This window comes from Camarhynchus parvulus, chromosome 2, assembly GCF_901933205.1.
Source record: "Camarhynchus parvulus chromosome 2, STF_HiC, whole genome shotgun sequence".
In the NCBI taxonomy this organism is placed as follows: Eukaryota; Metazoa; Chordata; class Aves; order Passeriformes; family Thraupidae; genus Camarhynchus; species Camarhynchus parvulus.
The window spans coordinates 109336622-109359403 of NC_044572.1; the positions used below are offsets into that span (position 1 = coordinate 109336622).

Here is a 22782-nt window from a genome sequence, read left to right on the forward strand (position 1 = left end):
CTCGTCACTCCCCGCAGCCGGGGTACGGATGTGCTCGGAAGGCTCCCGCACACCCACCCACACGCCAACCTCTGCTCCCAGCAGCGAGCCGCGCTGGAGCCAGCGTGTGCCCCGCCACCGGCACCGGCAGGACACGGCGGCTCCCGGGTCAGGGCTGCAGCCGCGGCTCGCACCAAGGGCTCTTCCCCCGATAGTCCCCGGCCGGCCGCGCCGCTGCCGAAGTTGCTCTCCGCTCTGCGCCCTGCAGCGGGAGAGCCGGCCGGGCTGGCGGGGTCTACAGGAGATCCCCGCCCGGGGCTGGGACCCACAGCGGGGACCCCCGGGACCCCTGCCCGGGGTTGGGACCCATGCTGGGGACTCCTGGCTGGGTTTGGGACCCACAACGGGGACTCCCGGCCGGGGCGGGGTGCCTTCCCCGGTGCCTGCCCCACGACCCGCTGCTGCGGCACGGAGCGATCGCCCCCCACGCAGCCCGGCCCGGGGCAGCGCTGGTTGGGAGGCGGGGGTCCGGCGCCGTCAGAGGCTGGCACCGCGCGCCTCCCCCTGCTCGCCCGCTCCTGAGGGAGCCGCGGCGTCGCGCCCACCTCCTCCCGCGGACAGGCCCCGCCCTCCCCTGGAAAAGGGGATGACATCATCCCTCTGCCCCCGCTCGCCCCGCCGTTCCCCCGGCCCGCCCGCCGCTCCGACAGGGATGGGGGGGTCCCGCCCGCACCCCCTTGGCGGAGCCGCGCTCTCGGGGGGCCCGGAGAGGGCTCCCGGCCCCGCCGCCCGGCCTCGCCCCTGCCCCACGCCCCACTACGTCATCCCTCCCACCGCCCCCTCTCCGCCGGTGCTGGCGGGGGAGCGTCTTCCGAGGGGAGCGCCAGGGCCGGGCAGCGGCTTCGCGGCGGCTTCAGCCGGCGAAGGGCGCCGGCGCACCATCGCGGCGCCGGCGCGGTGCGGCGGGCGCGGCTGCGCATCGCGGCGGGGCGGGCGCGGCGGGCGGGCGGCGGGGCAGCTCCTGCGCTGACACCTGCAGCATGTGCCAGGAGCTGCAGCGGCAGCGGCCGCCTCTGCCTCTGCGCGGCGCGGCCGCCCCGCTCCGGCGCCGTGCGCGGCGGCGGCGGAGCAGGAGCAACTCCCGCTCCTCCCGGCGCGTCCCTCCTCCTGCCTGGCACCGTGTGCCGGCGGCGGGTGCACGGTGACCTTACGGAGCGTGCATTACCTCACAGGTAAATATCAGCTGATCCGCCCCGGCGGCGGCGGGAGCAGGCGGCGGCGGGAGCGCACGGAGCCTTGCCGAGGTAGCGATCCCGAGCGGGGCAGCGGGTGCGAGGTGCCGGGCGGGGGGCGCCGCCGCCTGTTGCCGTGTGCCTGTGCGGGGCGGGGGGCGCCGGGGGTTCCCCATCGGCACCGTGGTCAGGGGGTGGGGGGCGGCGTCCGGAGAGGTGGGCCAGGCGGGGGCAGCCCCCCTTGTCCCCCACCCTCCCGGGGCCGCCCCCCGTGGGGTCGCACGGCGCTCCCGCCTGCCCCCAGACGCCGCTGGGGCGCTCCTGGCGTGCGTGTGTGCACAGGCATGCGGCACGGCTCTCGCTCCCTGTCGCCCACCCAGCCGCTCCGTGCAGCGCGTCCCGGGGTCCCCGGAGACCACCTGGGGACCCGGTGGGCTGTCCCTGCTCGCCCGCTGTCGCCTCTTGCAGCCGGCTGAGGTACAAGTGACGAAAGGACGGCGCCCCGCAGCGCAGCAGCGACTGCCTTTACCTGTGCGTTCGCCGGCTCCTTGGCAAACTTTGGTGTTGGGCGGTGAAAATCTCGATCGTTGCAGCCAAACTGGCTTGTTCTACACTCCCATGCTAGAGACCAGCTACCAACCAAAGTGAAATACTGCTGGCGACCACCGAATCGGGTACTCAATCACTGGATCCACTTCCCAGCATGGGTGATGTTTTACGTAGTACTTTAGTAGTACTTTAAACAGGGGTGGGAAGCAATGTGGTCTGCTAATCCTTGGTAGTTACTGGTGACCCAGATGTTAAAAGGAGAGGTTCACCTTAGGTTCAAGTATATAAGGAGCATCACAAATTTGGTGCTAGTAGGCTTTCAATATATTGTGTTGTGTTTCAAGTTTTGTAACTTGCTGTTCAGTTCTGAATGCTGTACTTCTGTTTCTCCCCTTGTATTTTGGATGTAGTATTTTAATAATGGGGGTGAAGGCATGGATTCTGTGGTTTAACAGTGTCATTAGCTATAGAGCTGTTTCCATAACTTTTACCTGGATACCAGGTTGTGTCTCACACCTGTGACTGCCACATGACCAGACTAAAAAAATTATGGCAACCAAAGAGTAGTAAATGCTAGGTTTTTAAGTCACCCTTGTTTTTGGTTGTCAGAGAGTAAGTGAGCATGAGATAAGAGCTAGTGCTATGTCTATTTTAAGTTCATGTCTTTATAGTGCTCCTCAAAAGCGAATGATCCTACTGACACATTTTTGGGTTTCACCTTCCTGTTGGAGTCAAGGTCCTGCATTTATTCAAAGTCTGTATTCGTTGCAGTGGACAATTTTGTGGGTTTTTGTAGATTTGGGTTTTCTCTTTTTTATAAGACAGAGGTAAAACTCAAAGAGCTGAATGCCTCAGAATAAATCTTGCCCTCCTGTAGAAAAGCACAGATATAATACCATCTCCTGCCTTGACCTCTCAGTGGGATGTAAGTGTAGTCAGAATGAGATGCTATGGTCTTGCAGTGGTGGTAGTAAATAACAGAATTACATACGTGTGCCCTCTGCCATCACAAGCAAGTGGATGGTTTGTGCATGTAATGCTCAGTATGTGTGGCTCCCCAGTGGTGTGTAACCATTCCCACAAGCGGTTTTCAGTGTGTTACTAGTTGTGTGCACCAGTGCCCAGCATGGCTGAACTATGCGGGCTCAACCATCATGGATTCAACTCTCTCTGCAGAGTAGCTCAGGACCCAGTCCTGGACAGAAACCTGTGGCAGTGATCTCTGCCTTCTAGAGTAACCCACTGATTCTGTGACTAAAAAACAGAAAAAAAAGCACAAGGTACATTATGGTAAACTGCTGGATACCAATCCCTTAAGGTTTAGAGCAAGGTGAAGGATGAATTGTTTTGTTTGGCTTTTGAAGGTTTGTACCTTTATTAATTATTTCCTTGTTTTCTGCAGTTGTATGCTGTCAGACTGTAGAGTAGATTGTCTCCTTTTAAACATTTTGCCCAGTATAAATCCATTCAGAATTGCCTGTAAGGGTCAGCACTGATATAACTTCCATTCCAGGCAAATAATCAGATATAATTGCACTGAAATCAATGAATATATACAGACATGAAGCTGTGAGAAGAAAATGGGCCTCATGGTGTTTTATATTTCTATAGTTGAAAGCCAGAAATAGCTGTCGTAAACACAGCATGTCCTTTTAGAAGAAACAGTCAATGCCTACCTTAGAGTTGTTCAAAGTTTCTTGTGTTCCAGCAGCCTTGAGCTAGAGAAGTGAAAGCAGCAGTCTTGCAATGAGAACTTTTTCAGAGAAACTTTTTGTTCCAGTGACTAATCTCCTTCTTAATTCCATGTTGTTAATCTTAGCGTGCCCATATTGACACTATTAACATTTGGAAAGGACTGCTTTCTCAAACAGGGTTCCTTGAGTGTTCTGCCAGGTGTACTAGGGTTAATTCCAATTACTATATTTTAAACTGCTGCTCTTTGCATTAATTATATATATTCCTATCTCTAGGCTTAACAGCAAGATGCAAGTGGCATGGAATGTTACATTCCAATTAGTTTTGCAGTGCAAATGGGGATTATAGTTGATGGGTAAGTCTGACATGTACTGCATGACTTGTCATGTTTTTCCTGGAGAGAGGGGAGTCTTGGGTCTGAGTCACCATGGAAGAACATGGAGCCCCGTAGGCATAAAACTGGTGCAGTGGAGTGATGAGTCAGATCTCTTATCTTGAATTTCGGTATTATGTGCTACTCATGCATGGGCTGCCTCGCATCCATTGTGCACCTAGGCAAGTAACTAACAGGCAGAAAAGTCACAGACCTCTGACTCGCCTTTTCTTTGCAAAGTTGGTCTTCTATGGAAATAAAAGGCTGCTGGTTAGGATCATGCAGGAAATCATGGGGTATTAACCTGTGGAGCAAATCAGCTGTGCCAGGCTATACCCAGTCATTTCTTACATTGTTTCAAGTCCATGTAATACAACCTAATAATTATATTTTCACTTTTTGTGCTTTAGAGTTCAACCAGCTTTTTCAGACTTCTGGAACCGGATAAAGAATAGCAGAGTAAGAGCAGTGTTGGGTCTTCATAGACCCCAGTATTTGTTAAGCTAAATGACTTTTCATGAGCATTGCTGTGGAATGTCAGTATTGTTTCTTTTTCCACAGGAAACTGATATAACTGCTAAGCTAACAAAAATAATTGATATTTCTTAGAAGTGGTAGCCTCAGAAATATGTTAAACAGCAAGAGCGAAGATTTGCCCACGCAGCTGTTTTTGGAAACAAAACAAAGCCTTACATCAGAGGTGTCTTCACTTAGACACTTGCTGTGAACTTCCTTGAATAGCAGTCATTAATAACGCTATCTTCTCAAGCTAATGGAGCATGAAGGTTCCTTGATTTATAATCATTTGGGAGCAGATGCTTGAAATTCTGTCCACTTGCACAAACAGCACAAGAATGACACTTTTGCTGAAAATTGGGGGGAGGCAGGGGGAAATTATGTGTGGGACTATCAGAATGTCTTGAAGAGTATAATGCAATGTCTCCCTCTCCAGTGTCATTACAAAAGCTACTAGAGGGACTGTGTTTGGAAAAAATTACATGAGGTTTCTGTTTGAAAATCGTAGCAGAACATAATTGATCTGTATATTTTTAATCTCCTATGTGTAGCCAGTTACCATATTGTGATTGCTGCAGATGTTAGTGCTGGTTTTGGGGTAGGGTGTGTGTGTGTTCACGGTCTTGCAAAAAAAGAGCTTCTGTCTTCTCACATTGCCTTAAATTGGGAAACTGTTACAATGAAGACATATGGAAAACCATATAGGAAAGATGTGCAAATTTAGATCTAAATTGTACAAATTCCAATTGAAGGGTAAATGCTTCATCTGTTTTTAAGTTAGATGCATCTACTGTATTCTTTAGCTGTATAGATATCTAGTGTCACTTGTGGAGAAATCAGTGCAGGCAAGGTTTAGTGGTCTCAGCAACTGGGATAAAATGCCAAGCCACTTGTAAGAACTTGGAACTTTCAGTGGTCTTTGTATGCTGGTGTGGAGATGACCAAATCTGAGACTAATTGCCCTGATGCTGTTCACTTCAGTAGAGCCAGGTTTTTGACCTGCTGCTTAAGACAGACATTGTCTGGGGGCATGTGTTTTGTATGGGCAAAATCCTTCCCTCAATTATGATGACATAAATCCAGTCTTTGTGTGTTTTCTCCATCCCACTGAAGAGAGGATATCACAACTGTTCAGCTTACCTGAGGCATACCACAGCTGCTGCTAGGGACTATAATTGTTTCATGCAGTGCCTGTACTATAAAATGTGTGACGTCATCTCCTCTTGGAAGCACTGTATTTGTACTGATTATGTGAGAAGCATCACTGACAGTTCACATGCCTGTGCATACGCCACAAGGACCCAGAGGGAAATCCTGAGCCGTACCTTTTATTGTACAGAGGCTACTGCATTTTTATAGGTATGCTCTCTCAGTATAGGCAGAAGAGCCTGTAAAGGGAAATACAGTGATTTCTATAATTGTTCAAAAGAGATTACAACTTGACAGAATTCCATCCTATAACATACAAAGTACAAACATAAAGGCTCTTTTCAGTTAAATCTTTCACCAGATTGATGTCAAGAAGCAATGCAATATCTCAAATGATTTGGTCTTTTTTAATCTTCTTAGCTGGAAGAGATGTCAGAAGAGCCATTCAAAATTGAAGTAGAAGATACATGCGGAATTTCCTCACGTAGTGGTCTGGATCTCTGCTTATTTTGCTTAAGAAGAAATTCAGACTTCAGAAGCACACTTGATTTTCTTTTCTCTTGGTGCTGACTAGCTCTGCCTTGGCTTAGTTGTCTAAAGAGGTAACAGCAATTAAAATGTCATGTGATGGAAATGTCTATAAACTGGTTTGTGATGTAATTATCATAATGTAAGATTTTTCTGACCTGATTAAAATCAACAGGGGAAAGAAACTTGCAGCATTGTCTCTAGCTTTTCAAAAGTTCAGCTGGGACTCCTTCCTGATCACTGAGTCCTCACACAGTGCGTGTGAGTGGAGGCTCATTTAACTGGTAAAACTCCTCCATAGTGAAGTTTGACCATGTTGGTTTAAATAAAAGCATGATATAATTTTGCCCTTGGGCATTCCTGGGGAGGAGAGGAGCTGCTGGTTTAGTGCCAGAATTTGCTTGTCATACTTATGGGTGAATAGACCCATTGAACAGTGAGACCACATTGAACTGTTCATCTTGGCTTGTGCAGGGAGGCAGAGCTGTGTTTGAATCCCACTTTACACCAGTGAGGGTGGGGTAAGCTGATTCCAGCCATGAGGAATAGCCACCTTGAGAGGTTCTAAAGCAGGCTCCTAGTGGCCAAGTTCACAGGTGACTGGAGGAAAAGAAAAGTAGAAGATAACATGCCAGGAAATATTGCATTATTATTGTCATTGAGAGATTAAAATGCCAGTTCAAACTGTGACCCACCTCTTCACGCAGTGTAAGTGTAAAAGTGAAGGTCAGCTTTAAACAGAAATGTGAGCAGGAGCAGCATGTGCAAGATGATCCTCCTGGAAAGATCTGGGCTGAATTGAAGATCTGATGCATGTCGTTCTGATCTTGTCTACTGGTTCCCGGGCAGCTGGAGTTACTCACCATGTCTGCATGTGTGGAAGGAGCTGCCTTTTGTAGGACATTTGTCTATGCACTTATGCCTCACAGAATCGCCCTGTATAGTGGCTATTTACATCTATTGAGTCGTCTCACAATTACCCTGTTGTACTTGATTGGTGCCAAAGTCAAAGTTAAATGATGGCTGGCCTGTGCTCAGCCACAGCAGCATTGTCCACCATAATCACCTCCACAAAGCAGGGCTGGATCACAGTCTGAAGTACCAGTCAGCTCTCCTCTTTTCTTTCCCCTTTGAAATCTTCTTTGCTTTGGCGTGCGTGCCAATGGTCGTGCTCCCGTGGTGTGCCACGCAAACGTGAGTGGCACTGGGAGGCTTTGGTCCCTGCAGAAAGGAGGGCTCCTGGCTGCCCACCAAAGTCCGTCACTGCCTGACAGCTCCGCTTTAGCGAAAGGGACCGACCAGCGTCCCGGTGGGCACGGTGCCAGCCCGGCAGATGGGCTCAGTGTGGGCAGCCAGCAGAACGCATACATGTGTGTAGATGTAGATAACTGTATGGATGGGCATAACAAATAGGCATCTCTGCAATTTGGAAAAAGCTGCCGAAGTGAACGCCTGAGGAGCAAAGCAACGAGCATGAAGAGAGACTTCTTTTGGACAGGGGGCATGTCAGAGTGCTCAGAGGAAGGATCTGTGCTTTCCTTGTTGCTCTCTGCTTGCAGTTCTGCAGATTATGTAATAAACAAAGGAGGCTATTTAGTCTTTTGAATCTAGGCACTCTTGTAACAACTGGGAATGTGGAAAATGACACTTCACTGCAGTGAATTTCCTTACAAACCACTTGGAGCTTGCTACCAGCTCAGATTCTACCAACACAGTTACTGGTATAGTGTGAGATCACTGGGAATATGTGCATGCCATACTTTTTGTTTTGAATTGTGTTTTAAAGTGTGAAATACTATAGTCAAAAAGAGTTGTGTGGAAATCACTTGTCAGTACAAAACATACCAAACTTTCTTTGTAGGTGATAGCTTCCAAAATCTTTGTGTAGTTAGCTAGACTCCCTAGCTAAGCCCCTTCCATGGATGGCAGTCAGCTAACACGTGCCATATATTATTTGATAGTTAAATATGTAAAATTCTTTTGAAGATATTAACATTAGCTGCATCTCTGCAGAAAGGACATAGGAAAGCTAGGTGGCTTGAACTTGTCTGCATATGGATTTGGTTGCAGAAGCCCATCTCCCTTGAGCCCATTTCCCTAATTTTATAGATGTGATGCTGGAGAATCACCTGGCCTCGCTGTCTTAGGGCACACAGGTTTCTTGCTTGAAGGTCCAGCTCTCACTAGGCGAGAGCACTTGTGAATTGCAGGATGAATAGCATCACATACCCAGCTGGAAATTGCCATGGTCTTCTCTTAAAATTCTGGAAGGTCTGTGGATGCAGGGTTTTTTGAGCTGGTAAGGCAAACCAAGGATCTGTGATTTTTGGCAAAATCCGTAATGAGCTCTGGATACTCTCAGTATAAAAGTAGAGATTCAGCTTTATCTTTCTAGGATCCTTAAGTTAGATTATCTGGAATTACTGGGATAAGAAAAATCTTTTCTCAAATCCTGGAAATAAATGACATTTGCCAGATCTAATATAATCTCTTTATGCCTAACCCGAAGACATGGCAACTGCCTGTGTGACTCCCAAATCAGGTACTGCTGATTTCTAAGTGCACACAGTTCACAGAGAAATTTTGCAAGCCAGCACATTAAATGCACTGGGGCAGACCTGGGGAGTGTGTTTTGGCTTAAAGAATGGGACCTGGCTTTTGCTGGGGACTGACCTACCTGGTGAGATGTTAAAAATGAGTGTGAGGAAAGCACTATTCTGAAGAGGGGAAATAATGAGGTAATTTCTTAGGGCATGGATTTTAAAAAGCGATTAAAACTTCTGCAGGTTTCAGAGGCAGGTATTTGCTCCTGTAATAGAAATGATAACACCATTCCTGGTCTGGGTATGATGTCTGACGTGTATACACACTTCTATTAACTTCTTATTCTTTTTTTAGGCTTCCAGACATGTTTACCATGTGACTCTGCTCATTTTTTCCCTTCTTAAATATTAACCAGGACAAGCAGTTTAATGGTGGTGTGCACTAGTTAATGGGAACTACAGAAATTTAAATCCCCTGTGTTGGAATTCTGCAAGTTTTGACTCATTTAATCCCTCTCTCCTTAGCCCACATCTACCATTTCCCTTTATGCAGGCTAGTAGGAATACAGCCTTTAAGTCTCAAGGGGTTTTTATCAGTTCCTTATCACTTGCCTTCAGCTGCTTCTGGTGGGACTGTTAGAAAAACACAGGTGTAGTCCTTCAAAAGACTGGGAGAGGACAAAGGGATAGGAAAACAGGATGGAGGAGGAGGTGGGTTGTTAAAAGGGGAAAGTGGGATGGAGAAAAATAGTGTGTGAAAGGAGAAAAAAAATGCAAAAGGGAAGGGTAGAAGAAAAAAAGCCTGAAAACAGCAAAAAGAAAAGAAGGAAGGAGAGGAAAGGAGAAAAAAACCCCAACCAGATCATCTGGTGAGAAGGATGTACTGTGTTAATTAAAATTAGTACATGTTCCTGCTAAGTTCCTTTTCTCTTTACATGACAGAGCAGAACTGCTTTTGCAAAGGCTTATTTGGCAAAGAGTCTCATTTGACCTTACGGGACTACTTGCAGGAGGAATTCTCTTGAGAGGAGCAGTGTGAGCAGTAGCAGGGTCAGTTTGCTGGGTTTTTCAAGCCCACAGACAGGACATTGGAAGCTGAACTGCATCAGGCCGTGCTCTGTATAACCTTCTGCAGAGAAAGGTGACACACACTGTAAATACTGCAATATTAGAGTGACTCAAAAAGTAGTCCCTGTTTCTCTAGACAGATGCAGAAGATTTTAAAGCAGCCAGTGTTTGTGAAGACTATGTTTCTTAAAAGGCACTTTGCTAATTTTTCCTTCATGACTGCTGTTTATCTAGACTCAAATGATTATGGACAACTGCATGGAGCTTTTTTTTTGCACAGAAAAGGTACACAATAGCTATTGTACAAGGTTGTAACTTAAAATACAGCTACTTAGTACATTCCTCTGCACTAAGCATTAGCCAGTCATCCTTAAGCAGAAGAAGAGGTTTCACCTTCATGTTTTGGTGAGAGGTATATTTCATCTGTCCCATTGTAGTGGTTTTCTGTATTTCCACAGGGAATGCTACCTTTCTGATACCTTGGGAGCCCCATATTATCCCTATTTGCATTTACACATAAGTGTTACCTATCTTCATTTTGAAGACAATCTGGCAGAAAGATAATTATTCTTGCACAATTTGTGGCTTTTTTTTCTTTCAGCATATGAAAGCACATAGTAGGGCTTACAAAACTCTCTTGATTTGTTGTAGGCAATCAGACTTTTGATGGTGCACTTGACTATCAGAACAAATTACTTCTTTACCATAAGCTCCGTGCCAAATAATGAATGTAATGTTAGTGGGCTTAGTGAAGCAGTGGGTTATATTACAGTGACTGCAAAGCATGAAAACCTACTGTGTCTTTCTGTCATAAAAAGGCCCTGCCTGTGCTGTAGATCCTATGAAGAATTTGTAGAGATACTTGAAAGGATAAAACACTGTATAAATTCCTAAAGTTCAAAGAGAAAATACCACTCAGGATAAAAAACGGAGCTTAGCCCAGCAGCAGCTTAACCATATATGACAGATCTAGTGCTAAGTCCTGCGCCATCAATGCAAATGCTTCTGGAGTTCACCAAGTAGCCACATGGAAAGACTACAAGAAAGGCTTTGAGGAGGATACTGACCTGGGGAGAGGGGCAGAAATAAAAGGCACAGGCTTCCCAATAAATGACTCATATTCTCTGGGCAGGGTGCAAACAGGGAAGGTTTAAGACGTGCACAGCTAGATTTGTATTGCATTTCCTGTGAAAATTGCTTTTGAAGGCTTTAATGCGTTTGTCTGTATTTCTGTGCAAGTATTATGCTATAAATAAAATTGGGAACCGTGAAAGTTGGGCATCCTGTTAGAATAAGATAGGGAAAGGTCACACCAGGCCTAAACAATGTTTTTGAGTGTTGAGAATTAAAAAATATCATTAGCTATGCCCTCCTTTGGTTGCCATATAATGACATGAACATTTGATCAAACCTGATCACGCTTAGGCCATGAGGGTAATCAAAAATGCAGTAAGAAGGCTGGTTTGGAGGTCACACTACTTCTAGATACTTCCCTTTGACCTTCAATTGCCTCTATACATGTCCTGGACCCAGCTGTTTCCCCACCTTGCCAACTCCACACAGAAACGTCCCATATTACAGTCACGCCTCATGCTGGCCTCCCTCCTTCCCCCTGCAGCTGCTTCTGTGACCTCCTGTCCTCTGCAAGCCCAAGGATCCTCTCCTGTCCTGCCAGTGGCACCTGGATTTAAGCTGCTCTGTCTTAACCACTGCTGCACACTGAGTGTGGATGGCCTGTGAACATGCAAATCATCTCAGTAATTATTTGCACTGCTTGTCACACAGAGTGACGCTAACCCTGGTGGCCTTGGCAGGTTGCTCTCACTGTAGATGTGCAGGGACAGCTTGTAAGAGTGTCCGAGGAGAGGGATGACGCAACAACATTTTAGCAGCTCTGCTGGTACCAGGTTTCAGACTTTGTACCCAGTCCTCAGTCTTGTTTCAAGTAGTGAAGGTAGGAAGTGATGTTCTACCTGGAAGACCTTAATGTTAAATAAAACAAAATGGACACATTTTGTTGTTATCTTATTGCAAAAGTTCCTATACCTTCTTGGTGATTTCTCATTGGCATCTCCTCACAGTACTGACTCCTTCTTCTTCACCACACAACCAACAAACTCCATCTCTCTCCTCATCCATCTAACCCACTCTTTTGTAGCACTCATCCTCATCGGACACAGCTGTGGCCTAATAAGGGCAGGCCTGTTCCTAATCTTTGGTGATTAGTACAGCTGCAACTCCTCAGGGGTGAGACTACCTTCTGCACTAGCTTTATTTTCTTATATTCTATCCCTCCACAACATTTCGTGCTAAGTGCAGTCCTAGGAAAGTAGGTGTGAGGTTGAAGTCCCCACTGTGAGATGAGCATGCTCGTTACAGGCCATATTGTGGCTTTCCTGGCCCTTCCTGGTGACCACAGGGGTAGAAATGGTTCATGCTGCTTTTGTTTGTTCATAGGAAAAGGAAGAAAGATGGAGCTGCATCTCTGTTCTGAAGCTAAAGTATAGGCTAAAGGTATTCTTTTTTTCCCATGGATTTAGGGTTTTTTTAGGAGACTGCAGCAGTGTATTCTAAGCAGTCACAGGAGCTTTAATGACAGCTGTTTTGCTTGAAAGCCTGTATCTGTCAGTGTCAGTAACATGGTTTGATGTAATCCTTCGGATTTCCTCATGTTTAAAAAAACTGCAGAGTCTTCTTTGCCTACCAAAACACATTTAACATTTGAAATTTTAGCAGTGAATATTTCTAAATCCTACCATTTTGTACATACTGTGTTTGATGATCCTACTGTTTATGTATTTTTAATACATCTCTCACCTTAATCTGAACATCCAGTTAAGGACATGGATGAAGAAAATAAGGTAGTTTGGAAGAAAAAAGAAACAGAAATAAAGTAATACTAGCAGAAACCTCAGTAGTCCCATATGTCTATGCCATTTGCTGCTCAAAACCAAGGAAAAAGATTTAAAAACAAAGTTGTCTTTCAGAGCAGAGCTTATGCCAATGAGTCAATGTCATCTCACTACTCAGGTGTCGAGAAGGTTTGTCCTTGAAACCCAGATTTCCCTTACATACACTGACATGTGTTTTGCAAGACCTTGGAATTACACAAGGGAAGGAGAGCTGGAAGCTGCTGCCAGAGCTACAAATGGTCACAGTTATCCCATGAACCTTCAATTCCCTGAGCTCTGGGGCTGCAGGCCGGGCTGGAGTGGCTGCCCCTTTGGCCAGGTGGGGAAGTGCAGGTGTAAACCACTAAGGGCAGGATGCAGATGTCCTTCTTTTGGCAGCTGGGCTGTTGCTCATGTCCCTTTTTTTTTTTTTTTCCCCAAAATGCTGCACATTTTCTCAAGCAGGAATGCTTGAGAAGGTCTGGTGTTGAATAGTGTGGTGTCCTGTGGCTGCCTCCTCGCTCAGAATGCAGAGGAGAGTGGGGATATAGGACCTGACCTTAGCACTCCTGAGTTGGCTATTAGGAAACCAACCAGGGCACTTGAATTCACTGCTGTTTTTTTTCCAGGGGATTCTCTGTGGCCTCTGCCTAACAGAGAGAAAAAGTGTTGTCCCATTGATATTACAATTTACATCATAATTTTTTGAAACCAACATGGCAACTACAAAGAAACTTGTTTCATCAGATCCAGTTACCAAATATTATCAGAATCTAGCTGGATGGCTCTCAAGGGGCTTTGGGAGGGCGGAAAAGGTGTTTGGTTTTTCATGGTGGTATTCTTCCTTTCCTTGCTTTTCTTTGTTTTAACTTCTTTTGCTGAAATGACAGCAAAGCTTGCATGTTGTTGTAGTTAGCTCTTCACACATCCATTTCCATTTAAAGAGTGCAAGATACTGGGCCAATCTACGTTTTTCAAGTGGTCTTCAAACACAGTAATCAAGAACAATGTGTTGCTTTGTTTGCAAAACCCCAAACCAAAAGTTTATCACTTCCTTGTCTCTGACAGCCTTGCAGCAGTGGAACTTCCTGGACCTCTTACTGTCTGCTTGGCTAAGTCCAAAAAATCTCTTGTTAACATGGGGTTGAAAATTCATTAAGAATATATTTGCTCTTTATGCTTTACCTCAAATTGTATTATACTTTTATTTGGAAAGAGCACATCAGTGATCGGAACATAATTTAGGAAGAGTTTTAAATGATGTTAGAGTGTTTAAATTGGAGCTCCGGCATACACTCATACACAGTCCTTGAATTATCAAAACATTTGTTAGTGCTTGTTATGTGAGCAGTGTGGCTGGAAGCTCAGACCTTGAAAAGGCCGTTACTATTTTTTTCACAGCTTATTTTTCAGAGTTTATTCCTTTTGTTTCCTTTTACTTTTGGGTTTAAAGAAGATGATCCTCCCCTACCCTGCAAGAGCTGAGTGTTTGATGTGACTTTGTTTTGAAAAGTGGTAACACCCACTTGCATACTATTTGTGAATTGTCAATGTCATTAGATATTAAGGTGTTTAGCTTGATTTGGAAATACAAGGTTCTGCTCTGTGTTGTCTGTGCATCTGTATTAACAGTCTCCTAACTGTTGTGTTTTTCTCCTTGGTAAGTATTCCTAGCAGCAACTCCCACAGCAATTCCTTCTGAAACTTCAGCATTTGTAACTGTACTGTTACCACTGGGTTTTTTAATATTCTATTTTTAAATCTCCCTTTTAAAAACAAAATACATGGACCAGTTATCAAGAAATGTAGCAAAAAAACCTACCCTAGCTCCTAAGCCTTTTAAGCAAAATACAAAGCAGTACAGCTAATCTGTGCCTTCTCATACAAAAGGAGGATGTAACACACAATCTAGGCAGTAGGTCCTTAGCTCCAGAAATTCATACAGCTCCAGTAAAGTCTCTCTTAAGGGAATCTGCTATGACTGTTCCCTGTGTGTTTCCTGTGAAGCATCCAGTGTGTGCACTGGGGTAGGATCAAACCACAGCTGTACCAGAGAAGGGAAATATGTGCCTGAATATATAATACAGACATGCATGTCTGCAAAGGTGAGGTGACAGGATTTCTCAGCATACTGGGGAGAGTTGGTGAGGGAGGAGCCAGTGGTAATAGAAAAATAAAAAAAAAAACAAGTAAGGAATGAGCAACAGGCTTTCTGTAATTACTTGTAGAGTGTATCACAAAAACACAACTGTAAAGAGTAAGTCAATGTACTAAGAATAAGGACTGCAATGGTCAGAGTCCCTTTCAAATGGTGTGGAGTCCATGCCTGCCTGAATCCCAGAGAGACTTGTTGCAGTACGGGGGGATCTTTTGAAATCCAAGAATTGTTGTCTTCTTCTCAGTGACCTGACTGAGGATGAACACATTTCCCATTTGTAACTAGAGTATACTAAGTCAGCTCATAAGTCAGCCGCCAGTGTCTCACTGTGGGGCTTTTAAGGTGGGAGTTCATCCATTGCTTTATTTACCAGCCATACTTATTTGTCTTTAGTATTTAACTATTGCATTCCCATATAACACTGGTCACTGCTAAAAGTAATGGCTTGGTTTTTTCAGATTTTATTGTATTTAATAACCCTGTCAAATAACAAATGTTTCTGTTTTTGTCAGTATGCCTCCTTTTTAGCTCTTGCAGCACAAATAGGAAAAAATGCAATAATGAAACTTTGGGAGCTGATATTAGAGCTGCCTTTCTGTGGGAAGTTTTGTGTGCAATCCCAGGTGGTTTAGCATGATTGAGATACCAAGCTAGCCCCTGGGTGCAGAGGGAAGGCTTCAAGGCCAAATGATAAGAAGTTGTGTCCTTCCATGTTTTGTACACTTACATCCTCCTTTTTTCCTATCTGAGTACTTCGGATGATCAAAATAACTGGCAAACATTTTTTCTTGTTTGTTTTTTAAGTGGTCTTGAACTGACAAGACAAGAAATCCTTAGACCAAAGGACAGTATTTTTGAGGTTGCAAATGTCTGAAAGTAGAGACACAGAATATATTTACCTCAGCTGTGATTTTACTGCCATAATAAGATTTTTTTTGCTTTGCTGCATACACCAGGACTTTAAGATTATGCTAGCTTATGCTGAGCTAAATCCAGATATGGGATTTGGTTGTAAAATGTACAAGGAGAGGTTTGTGTCTGCAAAAAGTCCCTACAATCCCCTTTCCATGAGAGGATATTAGCAGGTTGAAAGGAATCCATTGCACAGTGCTTCCATGCAATTCTGGCTGAATTAATTGTGACCTTGCTTTTCACACCCCTGCAAGGCTCCTGAGGAGCCAGAGGGTAACTTCACTGGGCTTCTTCCAGATGGCAGTGTTCTTTCCCTGCAGGTATTTTGGTGTTGCTGAAGCTCGTGTTGAGCAGAAGTATGTGAACAAGTCAGTGAGTGATGCTCTCCTCTGCTTCGTGCTTCTCTGCCATGCTGTCCATGGCAGGGGCTGCAGGAGAGGTGCCTCTTGAGCCTGGACAGCCCGCACCAAAGGTCACCCACCCACACTCTGTGTCCTCCTGAGCCAACCCTCGCGCTCCCCCTCAGTAGGAGCATCCACAATGGCTGGAGCTTAACTACTATCATTTGGTGATTCATTTGCAGTGCGTATTTTCTAAAAATTGCATAGCCTGTTCTCAAAAGCAAGGCGAAGAAAAAAGCAGCTGTGATGAAAAGAGAGGAAGAAAATCTCACACATACAAAACATAGAGCTTTAAAGAACCAAACCCACATTGTTAGAGGAGGGGAAAAGACCCAAAATTTGCCATGCCTTATCTTTGAAAAAGATCAGAAAGATTTTTGAGGTGCTATTCATATTTCAGACAATTAACAGCTATACGAGTGAGTCTAATAACATACAGATTTAAAATCAGTTCTGACTTGCATTTCTTACTTTTGAGGGTTTTCACAGAGAATGAACCAGGGAGTTTTCCCTCTTGTAAAAAAAGATATGATTTAATATTCAGTACTAGTGAATTTTAGACATGTGATACTGATACTGAAATAAACACTGCTTTGTAAGTGGTCTAAGAAGCATCAGAACAGACCAGTCCAACTTCTATTCTATCAGTGAATACAAAGAACAATTTCATTGTGCCTCTCTTTATTCTAGCACAGCTTACATAGAATTTGATTTAAAAAGCAGAAAATTGACATGACTGAAAAAAAGAAAGAAAAAGTTAATCTTCAGTGCTATGGAATGTTTTGCTAAAAGCTTTTGCTTTTTGCGTAAATTCATCAACAAAAACCTGTAGCCAAACCCAAAACTTCCCATTCAGATATTTAAAATGTTTCATTTAGAAATTCTTGATCAAAAGATTTTAAACTGCCAAATTCATTGTTTTCTTTACTTCAGTCTGAACTTTTTTTTTCCTCCCTGAGTCACTGCAGCACTTCATCCTTTCTGTCTCCTACTGTGTCAGGTTTCCCAGCCTGAAGATACATTTTTTCTTGGCATGTCATCAGTATGCAGCTTCTGTGCCCAGTGGGGAGGTTGTATTTTGCTGTTCAAAAGCAGCTCCATAGTCCAGTCTACAAGACACCAAAATTAGAAATCCGCTGAGATCCTCCAGCAGCCCAGAGAGACACAGCTTATCCCAAAACAAAAACACTCAGTCTGTTTTGAAAGTGATGCATTTTCTCTGCATGAATTAGACTTGGCTTTTAATGAAGCACTTCATTTGATTTTGCTGATGGAAGATTTCAGTTTTCAGCTCAAGTTAAAGCACTTCCTTGCTAAAATTTCTGCTGTTTGATTTTGTTCTCCTGACCAAGTCTCCTCCAAGACTCTCTTAGTCTTTGTTTGCATGGTTTGTAACTGGGAATTATCCTTGTTGTAAAGGCTCTTCTTATTCTGGGATGCATTCCTTGTTCTTACAAGCAGGGAACTATGGAACCAGTACTCTTTCTCAAAGTGGAAGAAACATGTCAAGGTCAGATGATAAATTTCCTTGCAGACTAATACACGGATTTATGTTGAAGGTCCTGACCAGCTTGAAGCCCAGTGAAACAAAAATTCCTGCCTGTGTGTGTATTTAAGGAATAAGCCACAGATGAGTCATGAATGCAGCATTACTAATGACCCTACCCACACCACAGCTGCTGAACCTTTCTGCAAGGCAGACCTCCCCCAGATGCCAGGAACACCTCATCAGTACTCTCTGTGTCTGATGGTCCCTGACAGGCTTTCAAAACTGGCCCCCAGCTTCTAGCTGAAGAGACTGTGTAGAATCCCAGAAAAAAAATCTGTTCCCTGCCCCATGGATGATGTGACCCACCCACATCCTTCCCCTGGCCTCACCTCCTGGGTGATGAAATCTCTCAACCCTCCAGTAATCCTTGTAGCTCTGAATTTACCTCAAAGTCAGGAAGCTGCAGTAGAGAATTGCTGAATGAGTGAGTGGATGCATGCAAATACATGTGAACAGAAATACATGAAATTACATGTGGTAATTTGTGCAATCTTAATAGTCTGCCTATGTGTCTATTAGCATTTTCTTTGATGGACTAGCTTTCCTTTGACATACTTTTTTGAATGACCTCTGTAAAGGCATTTTATGAAAGTAAGGTAGGAATAGTTGAATGTTGTTTTGGAATAGGCTACAATCCTTTTGTGGCTCTTCTCGTTAAACAAGCAGTTTTTCTCCCAGGGCAACAAAATGTGAGTTGAAAGTAGGATGAGAGCAATTAAGGTCCAAGAAGGGGTGTGTATAAAGATAGGATTAAAGAAAGCTGAAGAGCAAAATTTCAGCTGAAAAAGAAAAGGCTGATAAATATGTTGAAAGCTTTTGATGGCAGCAAAGTATGTAGAAGGGCAGTTCGTTTAATTTCAGCTTTTGTTTTAACTGCCAGTTTACTGCAAATGAAGATTTTGATTTAATTCTAAAGAACATTTTGGGGAATGGTATTTCTTCTACCCCTGAATGTGATTGGCAAAACAAATTTGAAAGATTTGCCGCATGAATGTGATTTCTCTCTGTTTTCATTAAATCTATATTTAATAGACTTTTCTTTTTTTAAAAATGAGATCTGTCATTCTTTTTTTTTCCTTTCTATTTTCCTTTTCTGGCTGGCTACTGTTGTGTCATCTTTTGGGCCATTGTAAGCCCTTTTAATAAAAAACAAGCCATTTTCATAAGAATCTTGCTGCTTCCTGGTTTGGAAACCTGTACATGGGAGCTGCTGCCTTTTTAAGCCCTGTGCTGTCTCACAGTGGTGCCAGGAGGAGAGCTTGCTGCTGGATTGCTCCCTCTCTCCCACTGCTGGAAGCTGCTCATCTCTCTGAATGGGAGGCACCTGAAGCTGTCAGAGAGTTGCTTCTCAATGGTTCTTTAGATGCTTGACCTGATAGATGCTTCTTAGAGCTGCTCATTCTGCTGCTGCATACTTGGAAAAGTGAGGGTGGATTTTTTTGATGAAACTCGATTGTTTGGATAAAATGGTGCTTTGTTGCCTTGCTGCCACATAAATGAACAGTTTCTGGGAGAGTTTTAGAGGTGAATTGGAAGTATGAACTCAAAACTTTGGGCTTTAGGCTCTTGCTGGCTTCTCCACAAGGGAGAAGGAGTTCTGAAGCCCTGTTTCAGTACTACCAACCCTCAGAATGCTGGTGCTTTTTTGAGCCAGTACGGTGATTTCAGAATGATTTGTCTTGATATTCTCCATTTTCTTTTGAAAATGAAGTTAGTATTAAAACATTTCTTTTTTTAATTTGGAATTAGATCATGCACCAAACAATCTCATATGAAACAGTTCAGTAGTGCTATACCATAGACCTGTTTGATGTCTAGGGCTTAATAAAGTAATTTTTACCAGTTAGGAGTTTGGATTAGAGTTGCTTATGCGGTAGTATCCCTTAGTCTGAATTAATTGATTCTAAAAATTGCAGGTCAAGTGCACAAATCTACTTTATGAGCAAAGATAATGGATTTTCATTTGAAGTGCTGGAGATACAAGCCAATTTACATCAGCATATGCTTATTAGTGGTTTTCAAACTTCTGTTGAAAATTATTGTGTGATTTTATTCCTTTCTCTTCTAGCTTATGTATCTGAAAATGGGAATCATGTTGGTTTTCAAGCAGCATTGGTTGTTCACTGAGCATCCAAAATCAAAAAGTAATAATCGTATTTTAGAAAAGAAGGGAAATATCACTGCCAGCTCCTCCTTGTGAGTTAAGTTGTGAATGGGGTGGTTTGCATTGCAGAAAGTTATAATGTGTATTTGAAAATTTTATTCAAGAAAGAAAAGCTGAAAACAGATTCAGCCAGCTGATGTGCTGGGTTTCATTCTGCCTTTATCTTTTGCTCCCACAACAGGAGGAAGTATTTGTAGTTAATCATGTTCTTCAGTATTTGACAAAATATAAAATAAAGTCTGCTGTGACTTCTAGACTTAGCTGAGGGTGGATTAGGAGTCAAAGAACAAGAAGAGCTGCCACGCGTAGTGGGAGTAGTGTGGAAAAGTTTAGTGCAAACTTGACCAATGTCATTACCAATCTATCACTATTCACAAACATGAATTAAAAATATAACAGATACATTGACAGGTATCCTAGTAGAGGCTTTCAATTTTCAAAAAAGTTTTTAAAATTCCTTTTGGAAATACTTTTAATAATTTATAGTTCTCATTGTTCTTTCACCTATAATGAATTATAATAATTATAGCTGTGGACACAGATATTCAAGAACAGATGTGAGTAGGACAAGCAATCTATGGCAGTAATAACTTTATGCAAAGAGCTGTGCTATCCTACCTAGTGGATTTTCTTGCTCTAGGCAGTTCAGTGAATGTGTCTATCCTCACTGGCTCAAATCCTGGAATAAACACCTTGATCTTCTTTTTGAGCAGATAAAGTGGAGCTTAAAAATGTTTTCTGAGACCTTTCAGATGAAAATCTAATACTGAATTGTTTCTGCTGCGCTTCATTAGAGGTGCTTGCGACTAGATTGCTATTGATTGCCTTTTGAATGTGATTCTGCATTTTAAAAAGTGGCAAGAGAAAAATGACAGTGATGGATGTGTACCTTAACATCCCTCTGTCAGATGTGAAGGAAGCTGCAGTTCATCAATGGCCTGTTAACGGCAGAAAAGCCAATGACTATTCACAACCCGAAGGCTCTGATCCTGCAACCACCTGAGAGTTGTGTGTCTTTATTAATGAAAGCAACTGCACTGAACATCTGGGATTACTCACATCGATAAAACAACCTGAGTTTGAGTGATCGGTACCTTAGAAGTTGTTCATATAGGAAAAAGCTATGATCAGATAATCAAAGTCAGAAATGTAGGTATAAGAAGGATATCAGTGCTTCTGACACTTTGGAGTTTCCCTGTGCTTTCCAGCTCAGTAGCAAAACATGCAGGGTTAATAATGCAGAAGTAATACACTTTGTGGTGTTAATAACTAGAACTTGCTTTGTCCGTTCTGTGACAGCTCATGTCTGAAGGCTGGCTGAAGGCATGTCTTAGGTTACTGGGTTATGCCACTGAGGTGAGACAGAGAATTTTCACTGGTTTTCACCCATTCTGTGCTGCTTCTTTGCTTTGTGCAGGCCTCGCTTTTTTAGAGAAACATTGTTGATACATGTGACATTTTCTTATCTTTTTTAATGTGATAATGACATGAGACTGTGCTAGGAAATGCTGAGGCATCTTCAGGTCCTGCTATGGTGCAGGAATTAAAGGAGTGCTTTGATCTCATAGGGATATTGTGGTCATAGATCCCCTCCCTTCCCAGGTTCTTTAAGCTACCCTAAATCACTCATTTGCAACAGGTACTCCCAATCTTGCACATGTGAAGTTGTCCTGGTGTGCTTCTGTGTACAGCAGAAGTCCACAGCTCACATGAAGGGGGACCTTTAAGGATTGCAGCAGCTGGAGTGAGAGCTCTGATGATCACACTTCCTCATCCTCACCCTCCTTTTCATCCATCCTAACCCCACCCTGCTATTCCTGTCACTGACCCTTCAGGACCACCCTATGGATTTGGTCACCAGCCCAGCATCCTAAGCATCCCTTGTTCCCTGTGCTGTAGGAAGACAACATTGCACTCTCTTCAACAGTTAGTGCCAGTCAGCCATAACTTTCCTTCTAAGATAAAAGTTATTCTGAGAGTTTAGCAGCACTTGATAGGACATCAAAAAATGTGTTTTGGCTTTTTGTGCCTTTCCAGATTTGTCCATTATTTTATGCCTCCTGTCTTCATTTATATTATCTTTACCCCTCCTTCAGTCATAGTAGTTAGAAGAAACACAAAGTATGTTTTGAAGGCAAATACTTTGAAAAGTGGAAAAAAATAAGAACAATTCATACAGCTTTCACTGAAAATAAAAGTATTATCAGACAGTAATGTTTATAATTTCATTGACTGTGCTGTGCATGTGTTAGAAATGGTCCTTTAAATGACTCTCCCAAAACATGTAGTTGCATCAAAACTCAATTCTCTAGTCCATAACTTTTTGTTCTAATTAGATGAAGGAACTCAATTTACTCTGGCCAGTGCTCTGAGTGAGAAGTGATTGTCTTCTGGGAGTTGAAGTGTTTGCTTTATAAATCTAGATTGCTGTTTGCATTGCAGTGGATTTCCACCAAAGTCTTATGTGGGTAAATAATTTGGTGTGCTACTGATTTTCACGTTATTTCAGTTTTCCTGTGCTACTGTGAGAATGCAAGAAGGAAAAGTTACTATATGCTGGTATGTGTTTTCCTGTGATAAAGAAAACCAGAATTTTATACTTCGTGCTATATTGCATGCACAATATTATCACTGTGTCTTCTAAGCTGGTTCCAATACCAGACCTGAGTGTATCATTCTCTGGTCATGAAGTTGTTCGAACAGTGACACACAGGCATAGCCACTCAAGGTGATTGGAAAATAATATTCCAGCCAGCTTAGACTCTTTGGGAAGAGACTGCAAAGGCAAAATAACCTGCCAGCAAAGGAAACAGATTGTTTTCAAAGTGCAGTAAGTAGTACTTGTTGCTCCTCTTGTCCTAATTGTTAAGCTACTTTCCATCCAGATAACATGTGATAGACCATCCTCAGCCTGCTCCAGTGACAGGATCTTTGGATCTTTGAAGAAACGTGGAGGTTGGTTGGTTTGTTTTCTTAATGAGCTTTTTTTTCCCCAAAAATGGCGAAATACAAGATTTAAAATTATTTGAATATTCTCCTACTATTCCTAATTCCTAAACGGTTTGTGGAAAATTA

At 43.5% G+C, this 22782-nt stretch overlaps 1 protein-coding gene across 1 annotated transcript in view; it reads left to right on the forward strand.

The window, feature by feature from the left end:
• The first annotated feature begins 1002 nt into the window (after positions 1-1002).
• The window catches only part of DTNA (dystrobrevin alpha), a 223663-nt gene continuing 201883 nt past the window's right edge, over positions 1003-22782 (forward strand). The window contains exon 1 of the mRNA XM_030971767.1: positions 1003-1211. The gene's annotated coding sequence lies outside the window, so the exon portion shown is untranslated. The remainder of the gene's footprint in view (positions 1212-22782) is intronic.